The 22,423-nt window shown below is 44.6% G+C and overlaps 1 long non-coding RNA gene and 1 pseudogene across 1 annotated transcript; one reads left to right on the top strand and one right to left on the bottom strand.

Annotated features, from left to right (window-relative positions):
- Positions 1-1,858: 1,858 nt before the first annotated feature.
- Positions 1,859-9,043, top strand: LOC123043321 (uncharacterized). Its single transcript, XR_006419140.1, has 2 exons — positions 1,859-2,277; positions 8,612-9,043. It is a non-coding gene; the product is annotated as an uncharacterized lncRNA (long non-coding RNA).
- A 716-nt stretch (positions 9,044-9,759) lies between these two features.
- LOC123038865 (tRNA nucleotidyltransferase cca1-like) lies at positions 9,760-15,472 on the bottom strand (annotated as a pseudogene).
- Positions 15,473-22,423: the final 6,951 nt, after the last annotated feature.

The raw sequence follows: 22,423 nt of genomic DNA on the forward strand, positions 1-22,423 counted from the left end.
CTTGAGCTGAAGTAGAAAACCAGTGTGCAACTTCAAGGTGAGCGAGCCCACGGCTTCAACTTCAGCCTTCTTCCCATTCGCGACATTAAGTCTTCTTGTACCCTTTAGGGTGTGGCTTATATGGAATCCCTGCAAAGAATTCGCGACATGAGCAGCCGCACCTGAGTCAATCCACCATGTAGATTCAGAAAAATAAACATATAGAGATTCATCTACAAGAGTGACCTCATCCTTAACCTTTTTATTCAGCCACTTAAGAAAACCTGGACAGTCCGCCTTGACATGATTTGGCAGCTTGCAAAAATTGCAAAGTCTTTCTCCAGCGGCATTTGTAAGATTAATTGAAGTAGCCGTTGGAGGAGTGGAACGTGAACAACTTGCCTCGTTGCATTGCTTAGGCTTTTGAGGATTCTTTTTGAAAAACTGCTTTTTGTTGGGCACATTATTGTTATGAGCATGGTTCTCATGCTTCCTTTTCCCAGAATTAACATGGAAAGCTTGATCTTTCTGTTCACTCTTAATTCTATCTTCCTCCTGAACGCAATGTGCAATGAGTTCAGGTAGTTTCCTTTTGATTTCAAGAGAATTATAGTTTATCTTGAATGGATTGAACTGTGAGGGTAGTGATCTAAAAACTAGGAGCACCAGAAGCTCTTGCTCAATTCACACGTCATGGTTTTAGGCTTTCCGCGACACTACTCATGCTCAAAATATGCCCCCTCACATTTCCTTGCCCTTCATATTTTGCAAGTAGCTTGTGCAAAAGCTCATCTGCATACACTTTCTCTCAGCCTTTAAACTGTTCTTCCACCGATTTCAAATATTGGGCAGCACTTTCATTAGGGGGAATAGCCCGTTAATCTCAGTCGAGATGGAGAAGTTCATAATTAGGAGTGCAATATTGTTTGACCTCTCCCACTTCTCAACTTTAGTGTTGTAGGCTTTCTTAAGCTCAGCATACCCAGTGGCATCCTTTTTAGGTTCCACTGGTTTACTTTCCATTAGTGCAAGGTCCACCTCATGCCAACCAAAATGCAATAGCAACGAGTCCTTCCATGTTTGGAATTTATTTCCCGTGAGTGGCTCAATGTTCTCGAGACCACGAGGACCGGGAGTTGTCATCATTTCAAAATATCATAAGTAAAGGAACAGAACATCATAATTAAAAATAAAATTGCACAAAAATTAACCTACGCCGGTTTGATCAATTTTCATGCAAAAAGTTAACTCAAAATTATATCACCGTTGGGCAGAAAATAATAAGGAATTAACAAGGTGATTGAAAAATGTAAAACAACTTTGGTCTGTATTACAAAAATGATCACATTAATCTCGTCGGTAATATCAATTTTCCAACAGAAATTTAATAATACATCATTTATTGATATTACCATGAGATGAACATTAATATGCCATAAAATGACACAAACATTAATTCATAAATGTTTTCTAAATAAAATTTCTCGTTGGTTCCACTCTATTTAGAAAACTAAAACATAATTAATAGCATTAATTTTTTTGGCAATTTTCCAATTATAAAAATGCATGAACTAATCATAATATGAAAATACACTGAATAAGTAGAAAACGCACAGAAAATTTAATTTTAGCCCATCAACCCACGGCAGTCCGTTAAATTTCTAGCCCAGCAGACGAAAACATAAAAAAGAACATTATCTGTGGGCTATGACAACTTGGGCCGAAGCCCAGCCGAGAAAGTGGCCCGTTTAGGCGGCCGAAAAGCCTGTCCCAGCTGCGCGTCGGTCTCATCCGTTGGATCAAGCCGACGGCTCCGATCACTCCGGAGTGGAGCAAAACTGCCACTAGATCAAACCCTAGCCTTATCCCCATTCTGGTCCAGATTCACTCGCTCCCGAGAGAGAGAGAGAGAGCTCGACTGCGGCAGCGACGGCAAGGCGCGCCCGCACAAGAAGACACGGTGGCGCATGGCCCATCGTACATGCATGGCGACGCGGCAGCATCGCTCGCCCGAGTAGCATGCAAAAGGACTTTGTCCCGCGCGCTCCTCCATCGAGCGTAGCTCCTGTGACGCGGCAACGCAGTTGTTGGGCATTTCGCCGGCGGCTGCTGGCGCAAGCTTTTGGCGGCGGCTGCGATGTCTCAGGCACGGAGGCCAGGCGACGCGCGCGTGCGTGAGCGCGGCAGTGGCGGCTGTTAGCTTCATTCTGCGCGCCATCCCGAAGGATGGCGGCGTCCCGGCCATGGCGTGCGCGCACGGCAGCGGCCGTGCGGACCCCGAAGGCCGGCGTCATCAGGGTGAGCCCGTCACCGTTTCTGTTCTTCCAATTACGTTCATCATTTTGGGATCGCCAATGGAGGATTTCACAAAAAGAAAACTAGGGTTTCAAATTTGGGGATTTTCTAGAGTTAGGGTTCGGCTGACTTTAACTTCGCCAATTCATCATGTTCTAATTGCTCACAGGAACTGAAACCAGTGCTAATTGACAGATCTTGATGCGGAAACGTGGCATAGCTAGACTAACAGAACATGTTAGTAATCATAATTTATGTTATTTGATTAACACTAATCCTGTAGCAAATAGTCCTTTAACCGAAAGCAATGAACCCTAACCTAGCATTATTAACTTGAACAATGGGCAATCAATCTAATCATTAACCATAATCTTCAGCCTTAATCATCAGTACGTAATGTTGATCATCAAACCTAAACAGATCATCTTAGGGATCTAATCTAGGCTTAACCAAGCTCAAGATACCATTGTTAGATAATTTAATCCCGTAGGATCTACTTAACAGACCGTAAGCTAGACATTAGATCACCTATTTGCATAATGAACAGAGGAATGGTTTGATGATCTTACCACCAATGGAAGAGGCCATTGGTGTAGGCTTGACGCATGCTCGATGCAGGTAGTCCCGTGCCTGCTCGATGCAGGCTTGACGCATGCTCGGTGTAGATGCTCGTTGCAGGTAGCGGCGTCCCTCCGGACGCCAGCGGCAATACCCTGGGACAGGGGCAGAGCTTGAAAATGATCCTCACATCGTGCAGCGCTCCCCTTAGATCGATTAGGGTTTTGGGATGTGGGGACCAGAAGAAAACCTTACGTGAACTAGTCAGATCACAGGTGTCGGCTGCTCCCCCATCTTTTATGTGTGCGCTGGCGACGGGGGACCAAAACCACTTGTTGGTTACGGTGCCCCCGATCATGGCGCGTGAGTTGGGGTCGAGGGGTACGAACGTTGGTTCGTTGCCCCCTTCCCTCACGTTAGCTTATCCTCTTTCCTTTTTTTCTGTTCAGCCCATTGGACCTTAAGATCTATTCCAACAAACGCATCATGAATGGTAGACCGGAGGCCACCTGATGGACCCTCTATTGATGGGCCTAGAGTGGCCCGCCGGTAGCGGGGAAACAAGAGGCCCATTTTTTCATCTATTGATGGAGCCACTGCACTCACAAACAAAGCCATCTCGCTGGCACAAGATGAAGCCATCACCATCGACGGGCGTGGTTTGGTCTATCAGTGTAATTGCCCCCCATTATCAAGCATCTCCATTGACAAGCGCTTAACCATGGCTCGTCAGGTGTTGCTCCAGCTCACCGGGAAGGACAAGCCACTACTGACTCACAGATAAACCTTGTCCATTAGTGGTTACTATGCCTATATAATAGTGTGTCACTCACAAAGTTGGCATGTGCTCACGCACCTACACAGACTAGATGTGGGTGAACTTATCACCTTTGCGACCTGCTGCTACATCCCTAGGTGGCATCCTATCTTTCCGAAGCCCATTGCTTGATCCCTCGATCAATAATTAACTCCTTCCTCACCCAATGTCTATATCCGCCCTTCTCTCCCAGAAGATCGATACATATCTCCCCCACAAGTACGAAATCCTCCTCCCACAAAGGCTCCCCCCCCCCCACCCCAAGGACCTCTCTCCCCTGAGGCGGCGGCGCCGCGCCGCCCCCGGGGAGTCCCCGTCCACACCGCCATCAGCCCTCCCCCTCCATCGCCTCCCACTACCGCCGCCGTCGCTGAGGACGCCGCGGGGCGAAGCCCCTGTGGTGACGCGGCGGCAGCGGTGCGGTCCTCGGCCGGTGGTAATGCGTGGGGCAGCAGCGTCCATCTCCCTCCTCCTCCAACGGCAGTGCGCAGCGGGTTGGCGGTGGCCAGGAGATCTCCGGTGGCTGTTTGGCGGATGAGATTTTGGTTGCGATGAGATTTGATCTAGGCCTGAGGGGTTTAGATCAAGATCCACTGCGGTTGCGCCTTGTCTCCAGAACGACAAGAGGAGATCCCCCCTTGGTAATCTTCGCGGCACGAGGACGTTCAGGTCTCTTGGCCCGGGTATGGTGGTGGTGGCTGCCTTCTCCACCGAAGGCGGTTGGCCAGGCTGGTAGTGACGGATCTTGGATCCCACTATTAGTACCGGCGGCGAGTTGGGGAGACATAGTCGCCGGTGAAATCCGAGTCGACTCCGGTCATGGCGGGCGATGGCGGCGTCTACGTCGTTACCTTGATGAAGGCATCGTCAAGTAACTATCGTCAACCTGCTCGTGTCGCTCCAGGAGAAATCCTAAGATCACCGGATCGGACGATGGCGGCGCTGCGGTGTCGTGTTCCCTATTGGGGCATCGTTTGTGGAGCGGCACCGGATGTAAGAGGCGTGAGGGGGTGTGGCGTGCCTTCTCTCACGTCGACGACGACGGGTCTCGGCGGCATGGAGCAGCGTGGTCTCGCTGATGGGTGTGTGATGATGGACAAGTGCATGACGTGGCGTTGTCTGGCGTCGTGGTGGCGTCGACGGCAGCTAGACCGGGCAAGGTAGATGCAGCAGTACATCACTGAAGATGGATTGGTGGCAGGTGGCTGCGGCGGCCTCATACCCGGCAGGCGTCCTGGTTGAGGAGTGTATCGGACTGGTGGGTGCCCCATACCCGGCAGGCGTCCTGGTTGGGACCTCAGGTCTTAGATGTTAGGTTTGGCTGCGAGGTCTGTTTGGTATTTGGCCCAGACTATCAGCATCCCTACATCAAATGGATAGGAGTAGCGACAGATGTTGCCTAGACGGTGGCTTTAGTCTTACTGTTGTATGATTTTGTAAGGTATTGTATGAATAATTAATAAAGTGGCTGCATGCATCGTCCAGATGTAGAGGCCGGGGTCCTCCTCCTTTCCTAAAAAAACAAAGGCTATCAGTACTCCTCTCCTCCCTGCAGGCATGCTGAGTCTCGCTGATTGGTAGTACTTCATTTTTTACATGCTTTTGTGGAGAATGGGAGAGAAACAACAGCTAATTTTTGTTTTTATTTGAACTAATTTGATTCTTGTCCCAGGGATTATTGGATCGAGGTTGGATATATGGGGACATCATAACACTAAGTTTCGTCGATGCTTTGAATGGGTATCCTTAAGTCGCTTGGGAAGATATTATGAGAAAGGATAGCATGATGATGTCTTTTTTGTGTCACATATGTGGTTACATGCTAATATTCAAGTTGAGAGAGGTGTTACAGCTACACTTGCTAACTAAGAGTTTCATGCAAGGTTATACACCTTAGACATGTCATAGTGAGTAGGCACTAATTGTTGTGAGCCAAGTGTTATAACAAGTGTCAGACATGAATAGACCAACCAAGACGAAGGAAATTCAGATTATGCGAGACATTAGGAGCAATATAGCCACATTGCTCATGTTTAGGTTCTTCACAGGCCTCATTTATGAACTTCTATGTGAGGGTTTGTCCTACCATGTGAGGTTATAACCGAGCTGGTAGTTGTGACATGAAGGTAAATATTTAAGTTCCTTCTTGGCTATATCCAATTAATGTTGTATGCTATCTAGAAAGATATGATAAAGTGCACTATATTAATATCAAGATTATACTAAGTATTGACCAAAGAGGGTACAACCTCCACTGAAGTCGCCACGGTGCGCAACATGTGGAGGACATTGTCAATCCCTGCAAGAGCTCCTTACAGAGCCCAGAGTCGGGAACATCCTGTTGGTCTCCCGAGTTTCAGGACATCACTTTGTATTAGTCGTAGATCCACTAGGAATGTCTTCCACCACCACTTGTAGAACCAGTCTTAAAATCGCTAAGTATCAAGAATTCCCCACCATCGGGGTGGCCCATCCATCACTATGATCAAAATTTGTTTGCACGACAACCCAACTTTTCTTCCCATTCTTATTTGGGTGATGTAAACTATATTAATCAGACATGAGTTTTCGGATTAGACCTTCCTTGGTAATATGTGTGCATAATTGCAAGTTCACCCTTGAAGCACGAACATATACCAATGTTCAATCAGTATTTTAGGTTGCACACAAGCACTTTGTGCTTCTTGCAAAGGAAAAGTAGCATATGCATCGTGACTTAACCCAAGGCAATGGACCGAAAGCAAAATGGTAAAAAGTGCAACAATTTTATAGAAGTGAGCATCCATTGCTCGCAACGTAGCATACAACTTATATACTTAAATATGGAGCGAAAACATCTGGTTCATATAAAAAAACTCAACCAACAAGGCACTAACACCCAATATCATCACTCGAAGTAAGAATGGTCAAAAACCAATCACTCCTAGGCATTTATATAGAATAGATACTTTGAGGCACATCAAACTAGAATTTCCCTCGGGTTAATTGAAAGAAGTAGTGCATTCTATGGCCGTACGAAATAATGCATTTCATCATCATCTCCTAGCATCTGCCAGTCACCCTAATCTTCCCCGTCCACTGATGCTAACAAAAGTGCGATATGATTAGCTTTTTGGCGCCCATGATGAGGATACAATAGTCAACTATGCATTGCACATTAGAAGACAGTCTTGAGTTTCATCAATACAGAACGTGGTACACCCTAGACGGTTAGTGTCAGTAGGGGCCAATCAAATTTAGTTGTAGACAGTGACAAAGCTTGTGTTCTGATGAGGGGTGCCCACTACTATGTGGCCCGGTTGCAGATATAGTTGTTGACGATGACCATGCCGTCAGATGAGGCATGGACGTTGAATTTAGCTAAAGAGTTCATATAACCCATTGATTAGCCAGAACTGAACCGATCTGTGAAATCTGGACAAAACTTGGCGCTCCTGAGTTGGACGACTTGAACACTGAGAATGTGGCCTTCAATGCCATGGGTAGTTTGGTACGACCTGATTAAGGGCAGCTCCTGCTAGATTTGATGATGGTTGAGGAGAAACACGCGGGTGAAGGCAAGTAGGCACCAGGACACCAACAGATACTGTGGCAGTAGAGCACATACTTGGATGGGAGACTAGGCAATATGTAGTTACACCTTTGTTCTTGACAAAAAGAGAGAAGTAGACAGTTCCCTCGAAGGCGTTGAGGAGTCGACGTAGCAGGTGCGAGGGACGGTGATGCGATGCTGCTGCATGCATGATCTTGAACTATGAAAGCATCCACCAGATGTTACAATCGTCGATGGTCAAACTACAACCAGCGCTGACTGTGTTCCGACTGTCGACAACGGAGCTGCAACCAGCAACGACCGTGCTGTGACTATGGATGGCGGAACTGCAAACCAGCTGCAATGCTGTCTGCGAGATGCGAACATCGACAACAGAGTTAAAACCGTGAAAAACGGGACGACGAGATGGCGAGCTGGTGAAGTGAGAGGGAAGGGGCGCTGTGTGTGTTTCTCTATGTTGCATATGCATGTTTGGACGGACACGATCCAGTGGTTGCACGTGGATATCCGACGGCGCAGCAGGTGACCGACCGGAGTCGACAAACGCTGAGAGATGCTTCGGCTTCGGCTGAGATGAGTGAGAGATTGCTGTTTACTTCTGCTGGAGACAGAGGAGTGCTGATTAGTGTAGCCTGTGTTTGAGAGAATGCTTGCTGCTGCTGCTGCTATTGGTGCTTGCTGATTGATTATACAGTGATTGAGATGCTGCTACTTGTACTGATTGATGTTATTGGTGCTATCCGATGCACATAGTTATGATGGAAAATCATTTGATTCACTGCTGTATCAACATTTATATAGCTGAAATGTGCATCTTCAGAAAAACTTGATTGTACTTTGGTACAGATCTAATTATTTGTGTTAAGTTGGTGGTAACAATAGATCTGGATGTGGGAGAACGAAAGACCAAAGGAATCCTTCCTTCTCATCCCTCTACGTCATACATCCATGGTTTCACATCTTATAATCTAACTGTAGTTTCCTATATAGCTTTCCTATCTGAATGAACGTGTAATTTGTGAATGGAGTGGAAATTGCTGAATATTCTCTCACTCGTGATCTCCATACTCACACGTATGAGTAGTTGTTGCTTCGCACGTTTGTGATAGAGCATTCTCTATCGTTCTCTTGCGTCTTATATAGTTATAATTGGCATTGTTTTCTCTTCAGGTATATTTGCCCCTGCTGGCAAAACAATGTTATTCAGTTTACTTTTACTGTCACGTGAGCATTGGTGTATCATCTAAATTGTTTAAAAAGATAATAGCCAAAATGTGCGTCTCAAAGGAAACACGATCGTACTTTGGTGGAATTTTTGCATTTTAGGTGTTTTGCTGTTTGTGAGGTGGCCTGTTTCCTATTATTCTACTAGTAATATATAATACATACTAACTTTTGCATCTTTGCAGTTGACCATCAGATGGAGCAGCGGCAATCAATCACCATGTCGAAGCTAGACAGTAGCGGTGTGACCGTCCTCGACAGCTTGAGGTGAGTGTGAGGAAAGCCGTGTGCACATTACACCTTATCGCTTCAAGGAGAATATCATTCCACTTCCGTTCTTGGAGATGCAAGATGATTATGTGATGCCAGAAGCAGAAGATGATGATGAGATCCATTATTGCATCTGGCCATATCCATAGAACACATTTATGTAATATCCTGAGATCCTGGTCCAGGTTTGTTGTGCCCTTGCAGTACTTATGCTATGCTATCTAGTAGGTTCCGTATAACTGGGCATTTGGACTGGTAACGGTAGCATCTTTGCTATAAGCTATGTACACATGATAAATGTCGTGAACTATTGATAGTCTATTCTATAGAAATGTGCACTTGATTCATTCTGGTGTATGGCCAATTTTACCGATCTCAATTACTGTCTGGTTGCTTTGTTGATGTCTGTAGTTTGGTTTTTTTAATTGAGTTATTAAGTTTGTTTGTTGTAGCATGCTAGATTAAGTACAGAGTTTCTGAATGCCCCGTCGATTTGAGGAAAACCCGAAACTCAATGACATATTAGCTTAAACAAGACAACAGGGTAAGTGTGCTGTAGAGAAAAAAAATCGGATAGCATGGTATCTTTCTACTTGGAGTTTTCTGCTTGAGGTGACAGCAATGAATTGAAGCAACAACTGCTATTATAAAATCCGCAAGCAGCCATCGTGGAAACCTCACGATCTATAGATGTTAGAGTGGTGGCAATATATATTCTTGAGTCTGTTAATTGTTTGAATTATTGTTTTATCCTGTGGTCATGATGATCTGCCACTCAAAAGGACTGAGCTCTTGCTTGTGGCAGCAGAGCTTCAGCTCAAAAGTTAGAATAAGTTGGAAGAACTGCGTGATTTTGAAAATGAGCATGTCACCATCATGTTCTTTTGTTTCTCCGAAAATGTACCTTTGATTGTTCCTTTTCATGATCTTCAGTTAGAATTCTGATAGTTGTGTGGACTCTTGCTGATAGAGGCGAGCTGGACAAGTGAACGTTTTCGCCCACACATCGATCACATCAAAATCACGCGAACACATGCGCACGAAAACTGCCTCGTAGTTTTTCTTACTTCTTTTCGATGCTCATGGTATCTGCACCTACATAATCATGAATGATCACCAGCACGTTGCCCGTCCCCACCATCTTTCTTTGCCGAATGACGATCACCTACAGATCCATAAACACTACAAGGCACATACATACTGCTCGAGGTCCATTATAAATCATGAGACTTACTTACCAAAAAATATGCATCTTTTCATCTAAATCTGGTCCTGTTTCATACATAATGATCAATAACACATCATAATGCAAAGCAGGTAAAAAAACCATAGCATTCGACCTACGCCAGGTCCTATTCCGGGATTCCATACATAATGCAAACGCACATCCTAACATCACAGATAGACAATGTTCTGGCAGGCAGCAGTCCCGGGATCATGCTAACATCACGCAAACCATGGATCGAATACACAAAATATTCTCAATATATCACCATCAGATGCTGGATTCTACTTTTTGGTATTTTGATTGGGACCGCTTCATCCAATCGATGCAATCATCCATGGTTCCTTCCGGATGCGCAAGCCGCCACTTGAACACGCGTTCTTTCTGTGAAAAGGAATACTAGCTGTGTCAACATTTTTGAAGATGCAATTGATGTGATCACTTACAAGCGGGCAGGGCATACCCATTCTCCAATCAGTCGACCTCCCGACTTGACCTGCAGAACTCCCATTATGGTGTTGCCACGAACCAATTGCTTCTGCTTCTGCTCCCACTCCCACACCCCGTCGAGACCTGAAGTGTTAAAATGTGACACAGATATCTCGACGATTGTGGTGACGGGAAAAACGTAAATTCAGCAACCGCCATTTACTTTACCTAGATCAGTTATGGAACGCTCAACTTTGATGTACTTCTCTTTCCTCCGGCTCAGCTCATCCTGCTGGCTGAGGGTGTCACCAGCTTCTGGGTAGGAGAGAATGGATATGAGAAGTGCCACCCGCCACAAGTTCTTTATTTCATCAAGTATCAGTCCTGAACACGTTCAGTGTCAAATGTTATGGTCCAAAATATTCACTCAGTAAAGAAATATAAGAGCGTTTATCGATCACTAAAGTACAGAGGAAATACAACTTAATTTTCCACTGTAGTAGGGAGACATGCATCAGATCAGGACAGGGCATGACAGTATTGAAAAAGTAGCATGCTAAAACTGACCTGCTTTTACACGCATCAACATGTCCGTTGGTATATCGAGATATGCATCTTCGAGCTTCTCCTTGAGTGCTCCCAAGGCGACGTTTGATTCAAAGAGGAGAACCAATTCAGCAAACTCTCTGCTGGCAGCATGTATGTTGACAACCTTTAGGCACACAAGATATTACGACGAGTTAATTAATTTGTTACCACACTACACAAGACTGGGAGTCACAACAGCAAATGCTACTTGATCGGGACAACTCAACAGAACGTACCGATTTAGCAACGCATGCGTCCAGCTTTAATGACTCCTTAATAATATAGCTAGTGGCGGGAATCTGCAGGCGACACAATAGAAGAAAAGGACTTGAGACAGTAGCAGATGTATACCATTCAAATGGACAAAACATTGGATTTACAAATTATTGGATGATGCATAAGTTAGATGTTACCTCCTTATTAGATTTTTTGTCCAAGCAGGACATCTTTCGGAGGGGGAAAAAGAGCGCACTATAGAGGTAAAGCTGTTGCTGTTCAACCTAATAAACACCATAAAAGATCTAATGTTAAGGTTAGGCAAGAGAGAACAGAGATTATAGTTAAACAATTACGAGTTTCCATAATAGCATCGAACCTTAAAAAAGAATACAAGAGGGAACTGAGACAGAACAAATTATCAATATCACATCACAGGTGCTCTGAATTTTAACAGAACAATACTATGATAAACCATTGCAGACAAAAAAGACAATGGTAGCATTATTTATGCTCTCCTCCAGGTTCGGTTTTTGATTTACATTTTTCTGCAAATGGCTCAAGTAGTTTGCCAGTAAGGGTCGTTAAGCTCTCACTATGAAGCATTTTAGACATAGGTAAGAAGATGTTATCTGAGTAAAAAGAAAACAGACCCACAGCATAGGATGAGAAACGCCGTCATGCACAGAAATTGCAATGTTCCAAGCTGCTTCAATGTGCGAAACGCAACACCTGCACCAGTGCAGGATAACCATGGGTGCTAATGTAAATACAAAAGATAAATGCCCATAGGTATCTTCTACTATTCCAATTCCTATAAGTATAGGTATGGGAATAAAACTGTGTACAAACAGTTGTCTGTATCTGAAAGACAAAATAACTAGATGTCAGAACGAGGACACACCGATCACAGTTGTCAAAACCTGGCGGGTCAGATGTTTCAGGGAAAGAAAATACAACGTAAAATAGCCCCAAATCACGGATGTGAGACATTGCTTCAGCTGGGTGTTTTCCTGACATCATAAGATTAATCTGCACAATATACATGCAAGAGATTTATCACTCTAGAGCTTTATTACTCACAAAAGCAGGAAACAAATAATCAAAAAGCTGCCTGATGATAAGTAATGTAGACATCAAACCTCATTGCCAACACATTCTCTGCTAATCTTGCGACCAAGTTCCAATTTCACTTTTTCGTCTGAAGCAGCTTCCTTCAACTCATCGGATAATGCAAAGTTGAATCTAGCAGCTGCAAAAGATAAAGATGAGTTTACACAAATAAATAGGATGTTTCAGTTAAATGTTAGAGCATGTCTAACCGACACCTTACAATTTAGAGGAGCAAACGATAGAGTATCTGTAAGACTGTAACTAAATATTTTACTCCTCTAACGCTGGCTGGATGTAACCAAACCATCAAATTTAACTCCTCAAATGAACTAACCCCACATGGAAGTCTCTGTTCATCTCCTTCTTACTTCTGATGCGCCCAGCCGGGGCAGCACCTCGACTGCACACAGGAACAGCACGATGCCCAGCCCTGATTCCGCCGCCTCGCCACCGGTCTTCCCCACCACGGTGAGGTCCAATGCGCCTGCGCCCATGCGCCTGAGCCCACGATGAGGTCCACCGGCGAGGGTTCCCGGAGTTGCGAGAGCGTTGGTGGTTTCCATTTTGCGGTCACCAGGGCGGCCGACAGCCTGCTGCGTAGATTCCGGCAGCGGCAGACAGGAGGAAGGGAAGGGAAATTTTTTAAGGAGCGGTGTCGCGGAGGAGTAAAAATAGGAGAGTTGTGCGTTGGAGTAAACTTAACTCCTTCAAATTATCCTCCTCTAACGGTTTGAGAGTTTGGTTAGGTGCAATTAGAGTAGGAAAATAGGGAGATATAGGTTTTTAGGGGATCGGTTAGATATGCTCTTACATTCTTACAGTTGCAGCACCTATACCCATTTGGTTCTCATCAGAGGTTTTGTTTGTTTATCGGAAGTTATTAGGGACCAGCGGTGAATTTATGATGAGTTGGCAAAATTAGATGACATGGATGCCATGTACGCAGACCAATAAGTGAGGTTTAGATCACGAACATAGCAAGTATAGGAGAATAAAACTGCAAACTAATAATTCAAGAACTTAGATGACACCACCAAACAAGTTTGGGTACTCATTATAATTCATTGTCCATTTCTTAGATCAAGAATTGCACACAGCAGAAACAAATCCTTCTTCAGAACAGGGGAGATATCCAATGTTGTGTACTACTCCCTCCGTTCCGAATTATTTGTCGCACGTATGGATGTATCTAGATGTATTTTAGTTCTAGATACATCTATTTTAGCGATGAGTAATTTAGAACGGAGGGAGTAATTACTAGGGAATTATGAAGCTGTGCGAGAGAGCGATCGAGCATTGCCTGAGAAGAATTACACGCAAGACCATAAACTAATTTTAATTTTATATGCCTAGAAGATCAACCACGATGGTGATTTTCCTAACAAGTTATAGAGCCATAGAGGGGAGCAGAAGAAAGAACTACACATGATTTTTTTTAGATTGGAAGGTCAAATCAAATTTTGCTAGCCGCCCCAGGGGAGCAACGTTCATTAGAAGGGGCAACGTCCCAAAATACTAAATATTGGAATGTCATATTTACACAACATCGTGATCTGAATTATTTGATGAAATAGTTGGAGCCACATTTATCTATATATGCAACATAAGCAAATTCTTAAGTTCTCAACTAAAATTACACTGGTTACATGTATCCGTTATCCACACATCATAGGAAGTAACTTTCATGAATAGTTCTATAATATGAAAATTTTGGCATATAGAAATGTTAAGATCAACTACGAAGATGTTTAAACTTACCAAATCGAATTGCTCGAAGAACTCTTAGTGGGTCATCCAAGAAGGTAGCTTTGGCAGGTAAAGGAGTGGCAATAAGGCCCCTTTTGAGGTCATCAATACCTTCACAATGACATAGCAACATGTGTATTGTAAAACAGCCCCATAAATTTAGAATAAAATGCATAGGAAGTCCTCTTCAGAGAGTATCATCCATGTCCACGGACTTTGAAAATGTAGTTATTTTACAGCAGGTCTTAACCATCCAAGTTAGCATCTTGGTACCTATGTTACATTTTAAGCCGACATCACACGTGTGGTTTGTTAGGTAGAGAGGAATAATGGCCATGGCCATGCGTGTCATATGAGCAAGAAAAGAAGGAAGGTAAGTTTCACAACACATGTCCAATTTTAAGAGAGGATAGATATGTGAAATTGGCATCTTGGATTGGTTGGCCCACCTTAAAAGAGTGTAGGTGTGTCAACATGCCTCAAGGCACCAAGATGATGACCGGCCTGGTTTGGACTAGTAGTGAACATCTTAATAAGTTGAAGAATCAAAAGCGCACTTTCAAAGTTCATGGACATGGATGATCTCTCTGAGAAGTTAGAGGACGACACTTACATTTCACTCATGAGGTCGACAGGTTAAGGACGATACTTACATTTCACTCATGAGAATTTATTATGCCATGCAATAGAAGTACTGAAAACTCACCTCTTAGAGTAAAATCTTCCACAGAGTTATTGTTGATGTTGAAGAATAAACTGTCAAATTTATTTTGAAAAGGATAAATTCAGGGATTCTAAAGAATAAGTTGTGTTGTAGTTTTGATTTCAAACTCGTATCAACATTGTAATGATCAAAGAAAAGCTTCAGACAAAACACAAGCCTCGTCTTAAATGGAATATCGATGTGTTACCTATTCATTGTTAGGTCTCTACGGTATGCATCTTCTTCCGCTGTGCCAAACTTCTGCAAGTTGAAAACATGATACGGCCATAAGCAGGTTGTAAAGTATCTCCCAAAAATAAAACTTGTATATGTATTGTGTACACTGAGCTCAATAAAATGAGTATGTAAAGGGATACTAGATAAGTCCGCACCATGGTAGGAATACGGCTGCTCCCAACATATTTTTCAGATCTCAAGTTAACAAAATCAACACCTTTTAGGAAAATTTTCATGTTAGCAGTTTCCAAGTGCTTTGACTGATCAGGGTTGCTGCAAAAAAAAAAACTAATAAATGTTACCATTCAAGTTAATTAATAAACAGAGAGCCATGGTATTTGACGGGTACTATTCCTTTTTGACCAAACATGTGTAAAGTCGCATAACAGTAATAAGTTACTCATGAGGATTAGCATAAAGATTAAAGAGAATTGCATACCGTTGGATAATATGGATTCTTTCCTCCTCCTCCAGCATCACCTTTGCACAATAACAGTTTGAAGAAGATCTCTGGCACATCGTGTCTCAACCGCCGCCAGCGAATCACCCTCCATCGGAATAGCTGCCGGGCGAGATGTCGCAGCAATCATGTATCCAAAGGGCTAGAAAAATGACCTGGCGGTGTTGATACGTGTTGCGGCGGGTTATCCTTTCGTCAAGGCGGGTCCGTTATCCGTGGTTGATCCGGAGCTGCCGGTGCCTCGGTCCGATTTACCGCTACCGGATTACTTGGCCCGGCCCCCGGCGTATTGAAGAGATTCAGTCCTTCGTAGACCGGCAGCAGACGAGACCGGTACTTCCTTCGCAGCACTTCGTTTGACGCGTTCTGATCCAACATAAGCCGGTAAATCTGTGCTTGGATCTGATGTGACTGGGCATCTAAAGCGGCCCATTCCTCGGCCATCCTAACTTCCTCAGCTGCCAGGTCCTATTTGGCTTGTGTTATCTGGTCCTTTAGCTTGGTTACCTCCGCATTATGCCGATCCTGCGTTTCCGGGGTGACTGCCGTGGTTAACAAGGTCGCCCAGGCATCCAACAAACCGGAAAGAACTTGAGTCGGTCGGCATGCAGGGCCTCCTGCCGCGGCTGCTGACCCAGATATCATTGCTGCTGTGGATGAAGACTGTAAGGTGGGCTGCGTTCCGGCCATGAAGACTGCAACCCGGTTCGGCGGTTCAAAGGGGTTCGGAATACTGTTGCCATCGGAATAGCCCCCAATCCAGCCGTCTTGACATTGGTACAGCGACTCAGTTTCTCCAGTGGATGACTCGCCATCTGAGTAGATGGCCGTCTCACCATCGGACACCGGTTCAGATCCCGCACCATGGATGAATCCTATGAACACACGCTTCATGGCAGGCTGAACCAGGGCAGGACTCGCATGCTGAGCCGTCTTGACAAGGTCCGTGGAGATGTCCGGCTCAGGGCCCGGTTCGCCGATCTTGCCGATGAAAACATGAATTCCACCAAAGGGGACCCGGTACCCGTATTCGATTGAGCCGGCCTCGGGGCTCCATCCCGCGTCATCGATGTAGAGCTTGCCCCGACGACTCTTGGTCATCCGGCCAGCCGCATACCCCCTGAGTCCTTCAAAGTTGCCCTTCAAGAACTCGAAACCATCATGCGATAGCCCCACGGTGGGCGCCAACTGTCGTGGAAATATCATGTCAGATGTCCTAACGGAAGGACTTAGTGGTGGAGCCATCGCAACGAGATTAGATTGAAAGGGTTAAACGGACAAGGGACACGAGAGTTTTATACTAGTTCGGCCCCTTATGATGAAGGTAAAAGCCTACGTCTAGTTGTGATGGGATTGCTTGGGTTTCGGTGACCAGGGAGCGAATACACTTTGCCTGAGTCTCGAGTTGTTGTTTCTTGTCCCTGAACCGCCACTGGGTCATCCCTTTATATACACAGGTTGACGCCCAACCGGTTTACAGAGTCCCGAGGCCTGCTCATACAAGAGTCCGACTCGGTCTCTCCCTTTTCCCTAACTTACAATACAAGTTATGCTCATCTTAACGCTCAAGATCTTCACTCTGGATACCTAAACCGCCTGTATACAAGTCGTGACTATGAGGCCGGTTTAGTCAACTTAATGAAGGAGCGATATGAGGTAACTTCTGTAAATCTTGCTTTGTACTTTTTGCTAATCCGATTGTAGCCCTGAAGGGCCGGTTTATCTCTTGAAGATGGACCGGAACTTTGGATAAAAAGGACTGCAACTGCGTAGCCCCCAAGGGCCGGTTTACCTCTTCAAGATGAACCGGGACTCTCTGTTAAAAATTTGTCCTTGTTGACCTCCTTCACCTTTGATTTTTCTGACCAATTAGGCATTAGCCCCCAAGTGCCAAGCTGAATACTTGTACTGAGCCTTGGGACTTTAAGTTATCAGTTAAGAAGCAATCCACATTAGCCCCCAAGTGCCAAGTGTATAACTTGTTATGTGCTTGGGACTTTGAAGAAGATATAAACAACTTATCATCTGTTTGTTACAGGCTGACTTGAGCAATAAAGATTCCCAAATTGCCAATCGTCAAGAAAATATTAAGTCCCAGCAAGCAAAGACCTCCAAGGCCAAAGATGAACTAAAAGGCGCTTTGACAGCCATGGAACAACTGAAGGATGGCTTCAAGATTGAGCGTGCCAGCTGGGAAACTGAAAAGGCTGCTTTGTTGAAGCGGGCTAAAGACACCGAGGCAGCTCTTAAACCGGTGGCGGAAGAGCTAATTGGGTTAAAGCATCAAGTAAATGCTATGACCTCTCCAATATTTGGTAAGTACTCTTTGTAAAAAGCTTGCTTAACCATCTTTGAAATTGCTGGTTTAACAGCAAATTCTTAAACCGTTACAGGTAGCCGTGTTGCTCATCTGGGCTCGGATATGCGGATGAAGTTGAAGGCAGTATATACATTGATAGAGCAACTGTATACCGGTGCCCAACGAGTTATCTGTTCGGCCTCGTACAACAAACCGGCACCATCTTTGATCAAGGATACACTGGCCAAATTTTCGATGACACCGGCCCAGATAGAAGAAGTGAAGCGATCTGCTGCAAGGGTTGGCGCTTTATTAGCACTGACTCGGGCCAAAGCTTGGATAGCTGACCTTGATCCGGTTGATATCGCAGAGGGCTACCCTGGTGAACAAGAAAACGGGTCAGCATTTGATAATGAAGCCCTCAAAGCCCTGACAAAGGAGATGCGCCCGCTGGCAAGCCAATTGGCTGAAGAGGTTAATTTGTCTGTTCATCGGTCCTTCTATGATGCAGACAACCAACGGGTTGATACTGCTATTAAAGAAGTGCAGAATCTTATCCCGCCAATCTGTAAGCACACTTATGCCCCTGACGTTGAACCATCCAATCTTATAAGTGCAGAAGTTGTCTTCCAAGCTTTAACCCGGATTGGCTGGACCACCATTGACTTCCAGCCACTGGGTGGAGAGGAGGAGGTTGAACCAACGCCAGAGGATCCATCCACTTCACGTCAACCTGGTGACGAGTCTTAATCCGATAGTCGGCTTGATTTTCACAAACTGTGTTCTGTGTAAAGAACAACCATTATTTTGGGCATCAAAGCGCCTTGTAATAGGCTAGTTAAAATACTTTGATATGGTGCCATCGTGCACTGCTACATGATGCGGTTTGATCCGCCATGATTATTGTTATGCTTGCTTATATATCCTCATAATTTCATGCAATCCTTGTGTCTGCATAAAAAGAACTGTCCTGGCGGCTTACCGCCGGACGGGTCATAATGCCCAATAGAAAGCCTGGTAGATAACCAAGGTTGTAAAAATATCAAAAATAGATCATACCTGTCATATGAAATTATGTTGTTGGTTTACCAACTTGATTGTAGTAAGGGTAAGGACCCAAATCTTGAGTATTGATAACTCCCACCATGCAGTGCTAATGTATATAATAAGTCATACCGGGTTGTGATGAACACCGGATGATCATTCTGGAGACATGTAGTCAAAGCTAGACCGGGTTATAGAACACCGGTTTATCAATGAATATGGCCTGACAGCTTGTAGCTGAAAGCCAAGCCGGGTTAACAAACACCGGGTTACTATGATGACTGATAGCCATGCTAGGTCAATAGACACCGGCTCAACATAAAATGTTATCAAAGGATAAAAAACTTGACAAAAGCAAATAAACCGTGTAGTCTCTCTCTCTCTCTCTCATATTACCTAAGTAATGACTGGACGATCCCATTATTAATGACTGGCGCACCTCTCCTAACTATTGCCCATTTATTAATGACTGAATCTCACTTAAATCTAACTATTGCCCATTATTAATTCCAGTCAAATTAATAAGTTGCACTTTGATCATGAGCGAATTTGTTGATGTTGCACCCACGAAGTATGGAAAGTGCCAAACATTGGGAACTACCCGGGGAGGAGTTAGGAGCAGGAACAAGGAGAAGCGAGAACCACTTAAATGGAGGATTCTATTGTATTTCTGCCTTTGTTCCCCATAGCAACTGGGGATCGAAAAGCACCAAATTTGATGACTTATTAAGGGAAAGACGAAGTAAGAGCATGCTATTGAAGACGTTGCAACATATGTCGGGGGGGGGGGGCCTCCGTTGATTGTGTACAAACAAAATACGAGTCCAAAGGTAGGGTAATAAAGGGTTTAGCTAATGGAGAAATTGACTCTTCCGGGAACCAGTAACGCGTAAACCATGTCAAACCAAGACCGATCAATATCCGAACGGAACGGATTCAAACTTCTCCTAGAAAAGTTTCCGGTGCGAAATTCAAAAAAATGAGTAATTCAAAGGAAAAATGAATTTGAGGCATGCGCCGGACTGAAGAGACTGATTCCTTTCTCCGGGACCATTTCTTTGTTTGCGTCAGAGAATCCCGCACCCTGTTTGCAATCAATGCAAATTAACATTGCTCAAGACCCCGAGAAGGCCCTGATAGAAGTGGGACCGTCTCTTCTGAGCTTTGAAGTCCCGTTTCCATTTCCGTAATTCCTTTACGACAAAATCCCCTGCTAATCCCCCAGCACGCAGTTGTCCAACCTGGGTTTTTAGATAGTGGTTGATTGCCCTAGATTCGTAACTACTACCCTCGCCCCCCAACATCTTTTTATTACGATTCGCTCATTTTGAAGGTTCGTTCTGCTTTTGGTCTTCAAGAATTTCAGAATATTTCTTAATTCCCGTTTTTGCGCTGGGTCAAGCGTGTCCCCCTCCAGAAAATCCGTAATGGGATCGTCCTGAGCAGGCGGGGCGTCTTGAGCAGGTGGGGGTCCAGAATCAATTCCAAAGTCCAGTGCCAACTTCATGATCAAAATCAACTATCACCTTCTCGGGACTCGACCTGGAACTTCTTTCACTTTAATATGCCTCGTTCAATGAGAAAGCATCTGATCGAAGAGCAGCACTAAAGAAGCACGCTAGACTTCCTACTTTTGGGGTTTTTAAGGTGACCGATGCCTTTCAAAAGTGTGCTTTGGGCCCATCCTTAGTACTTGATGCAGAATGGAGCTAGTTATCCATTTTCAAAAGCGGATTCGGTGGTTCAAGAAGTAGAATTATGCATAGATTGCCGGAAGAAAGACGAATAAAGACGAATGGAAAGGCCTGTGGACATGACCAAAACAAGGGCTAGTAGCACTTTTCTCAGGAATTGCCCCTGCAGACGGAGGACAAAGGGTTTTCATCTCACGAAGAATCAACAGTTGTGTTGTATATTTACTAAGCTAAATACCATTTTCACTACTTTTGGCCACAGGCGAGATAGAGTTTTTTCTTGAAATTGAGTTCGGACCGATTACTCATAGAAAATGACTACAAAGCAAGGCAAAAGCATGGAGAATTCCATACTAACGAGAAGGTATTAGTTAGTGGGTGCAAACGAGCTTTTCCAACCAAGCTAGCGTGTGATTGCGATGAAATACTTTTGGGCGGGGCATTACCGATACTAAGATGAAATTCGAAATGAGAAAGGGCTTCGAGCCTCATGCTTTCTTGTTTTATTTGGTTGGGAAATGGCTCTTTCCTGATCTCTTTTTGAAATAATTCTATCTCTGTTTGTTGAGTATGTCAATTTCTCCTTAGTAACAAGGCCAAAACCGGGGTTTTACAAGTTTTGACTCATTTTTGACCCGATCATCCCGATCGTGCCGCCGTGGAGTCTTATCTTTGTCTGGCTCCGATCTCTGGAAGCGATTAAACTTCTTCTGCGGGTTATTCTTCTACTGCTTATTGCCGGACCCTTCTTTCCTCTTATACGGATTGGGAAAGTATTTCTATTAGACGTATATTCTTAAACACATGACACCTTAGGCGCACACTTTATTCGGACAGTGGGGCACGATGCTCTAAAAGAAATTATTGAAAAAAAACATAGCGGTAACGGCTGTTTTAGAAAGCACCTCTTCCTTTCCTGAAACTCAAACAACCTACTAGGCTACTAAAAGGCTAATCCAGACGAAGAAGATAGCGGGAAAACGACTCCTCAAGCCGAAGTAAGGGCGGGGCCATCTTCTTTTCTGACCGTTTGGAGCTGCGGCCTAAACCTTCCTGTAATCCCTGGAGCTTCGTCAGAGCCTTTTCCTTCCCCACAGGCCAGAGCTCAATTTACCTTCGCCACAGCTCTAAAATAAGGAGAATCAGCTCAAGATAAAAGGGCTCACACTCAATTGATCCGGGTCAACACTTCCTGTATCTGGTTTCGGCTTGATTTTGACTCCTTGTAGGGGCTCATGACAGTCCTGTAGGGGATCCAAAGGCTTTCGAGCAGTAGCGGCAGCGGGGCGGGAGAGTTGGTTATTCAATTGATCCTCTGATGTTGGCCCTTCTGCATCATCCAGCAAGGCTCAGAAGTCTGAGCTATTAAGGTGCGGTTGACGGATAAGAGGCCTTCTATATGTTAAGGGAGAGAGGTGAGAGTCATTCCAGAGTTGGGTGGGAATCGTTGATAGAAATTTGGATTTTCCCTGAGGTACGATAGCGTGTGAACTAAAGAAAGGGAATATGGAAAGTGAATGTGGTAAAGGATACCAAGAGTAGGTTCCCTGAATGATTTTTAGGCGTATTTTCTTTGGACAAATAAATCTATAAAGAAAATAGGATGGATCTTCCACCTATGCTATGAGTGAATCTTATCATCACTGGCGAGTGGTATCGTATCACCGTCTTCGTCCTGAAAACATCTGCAGAGCTAAGCTAGTGTAGGCTTTGACACTACTTATATTCGCTACAAGTATTACACTCGCTTCGCTACACTCTTCTCTTATGCTTTGTGCTTCGCATAGGCTAAATAAGCCGCTCATCCCTGGCGAATCCTACCCATATAGGAATGCGGAACCATCGGGGAAAGGCAAAACATATTCAATCCCAGGAGAGAAGTCACTGGTTCAATAGGACCAGGGAGAGGACCCTGATCACCTTGCCAACGAATTCAAGGCCTTAGGAAAATCATCCTACAATGGACCGTAGGG

The sequence above is a fragment of the Triticum aestivum genome, chromosome 2B (genome assembly GCF_018294505.1).
Source record: "Triticum aestivum cultivar Chinese Spring chromosome 2B, IWGSC CS RefSeq v2.1, whole genome shotgun sequence".
NCBI lineage: Eukaryota > Viridiplantae > Streptophyta > Magnoliopsida > Poales > Poaceae > Triticum > Triticum aestivum.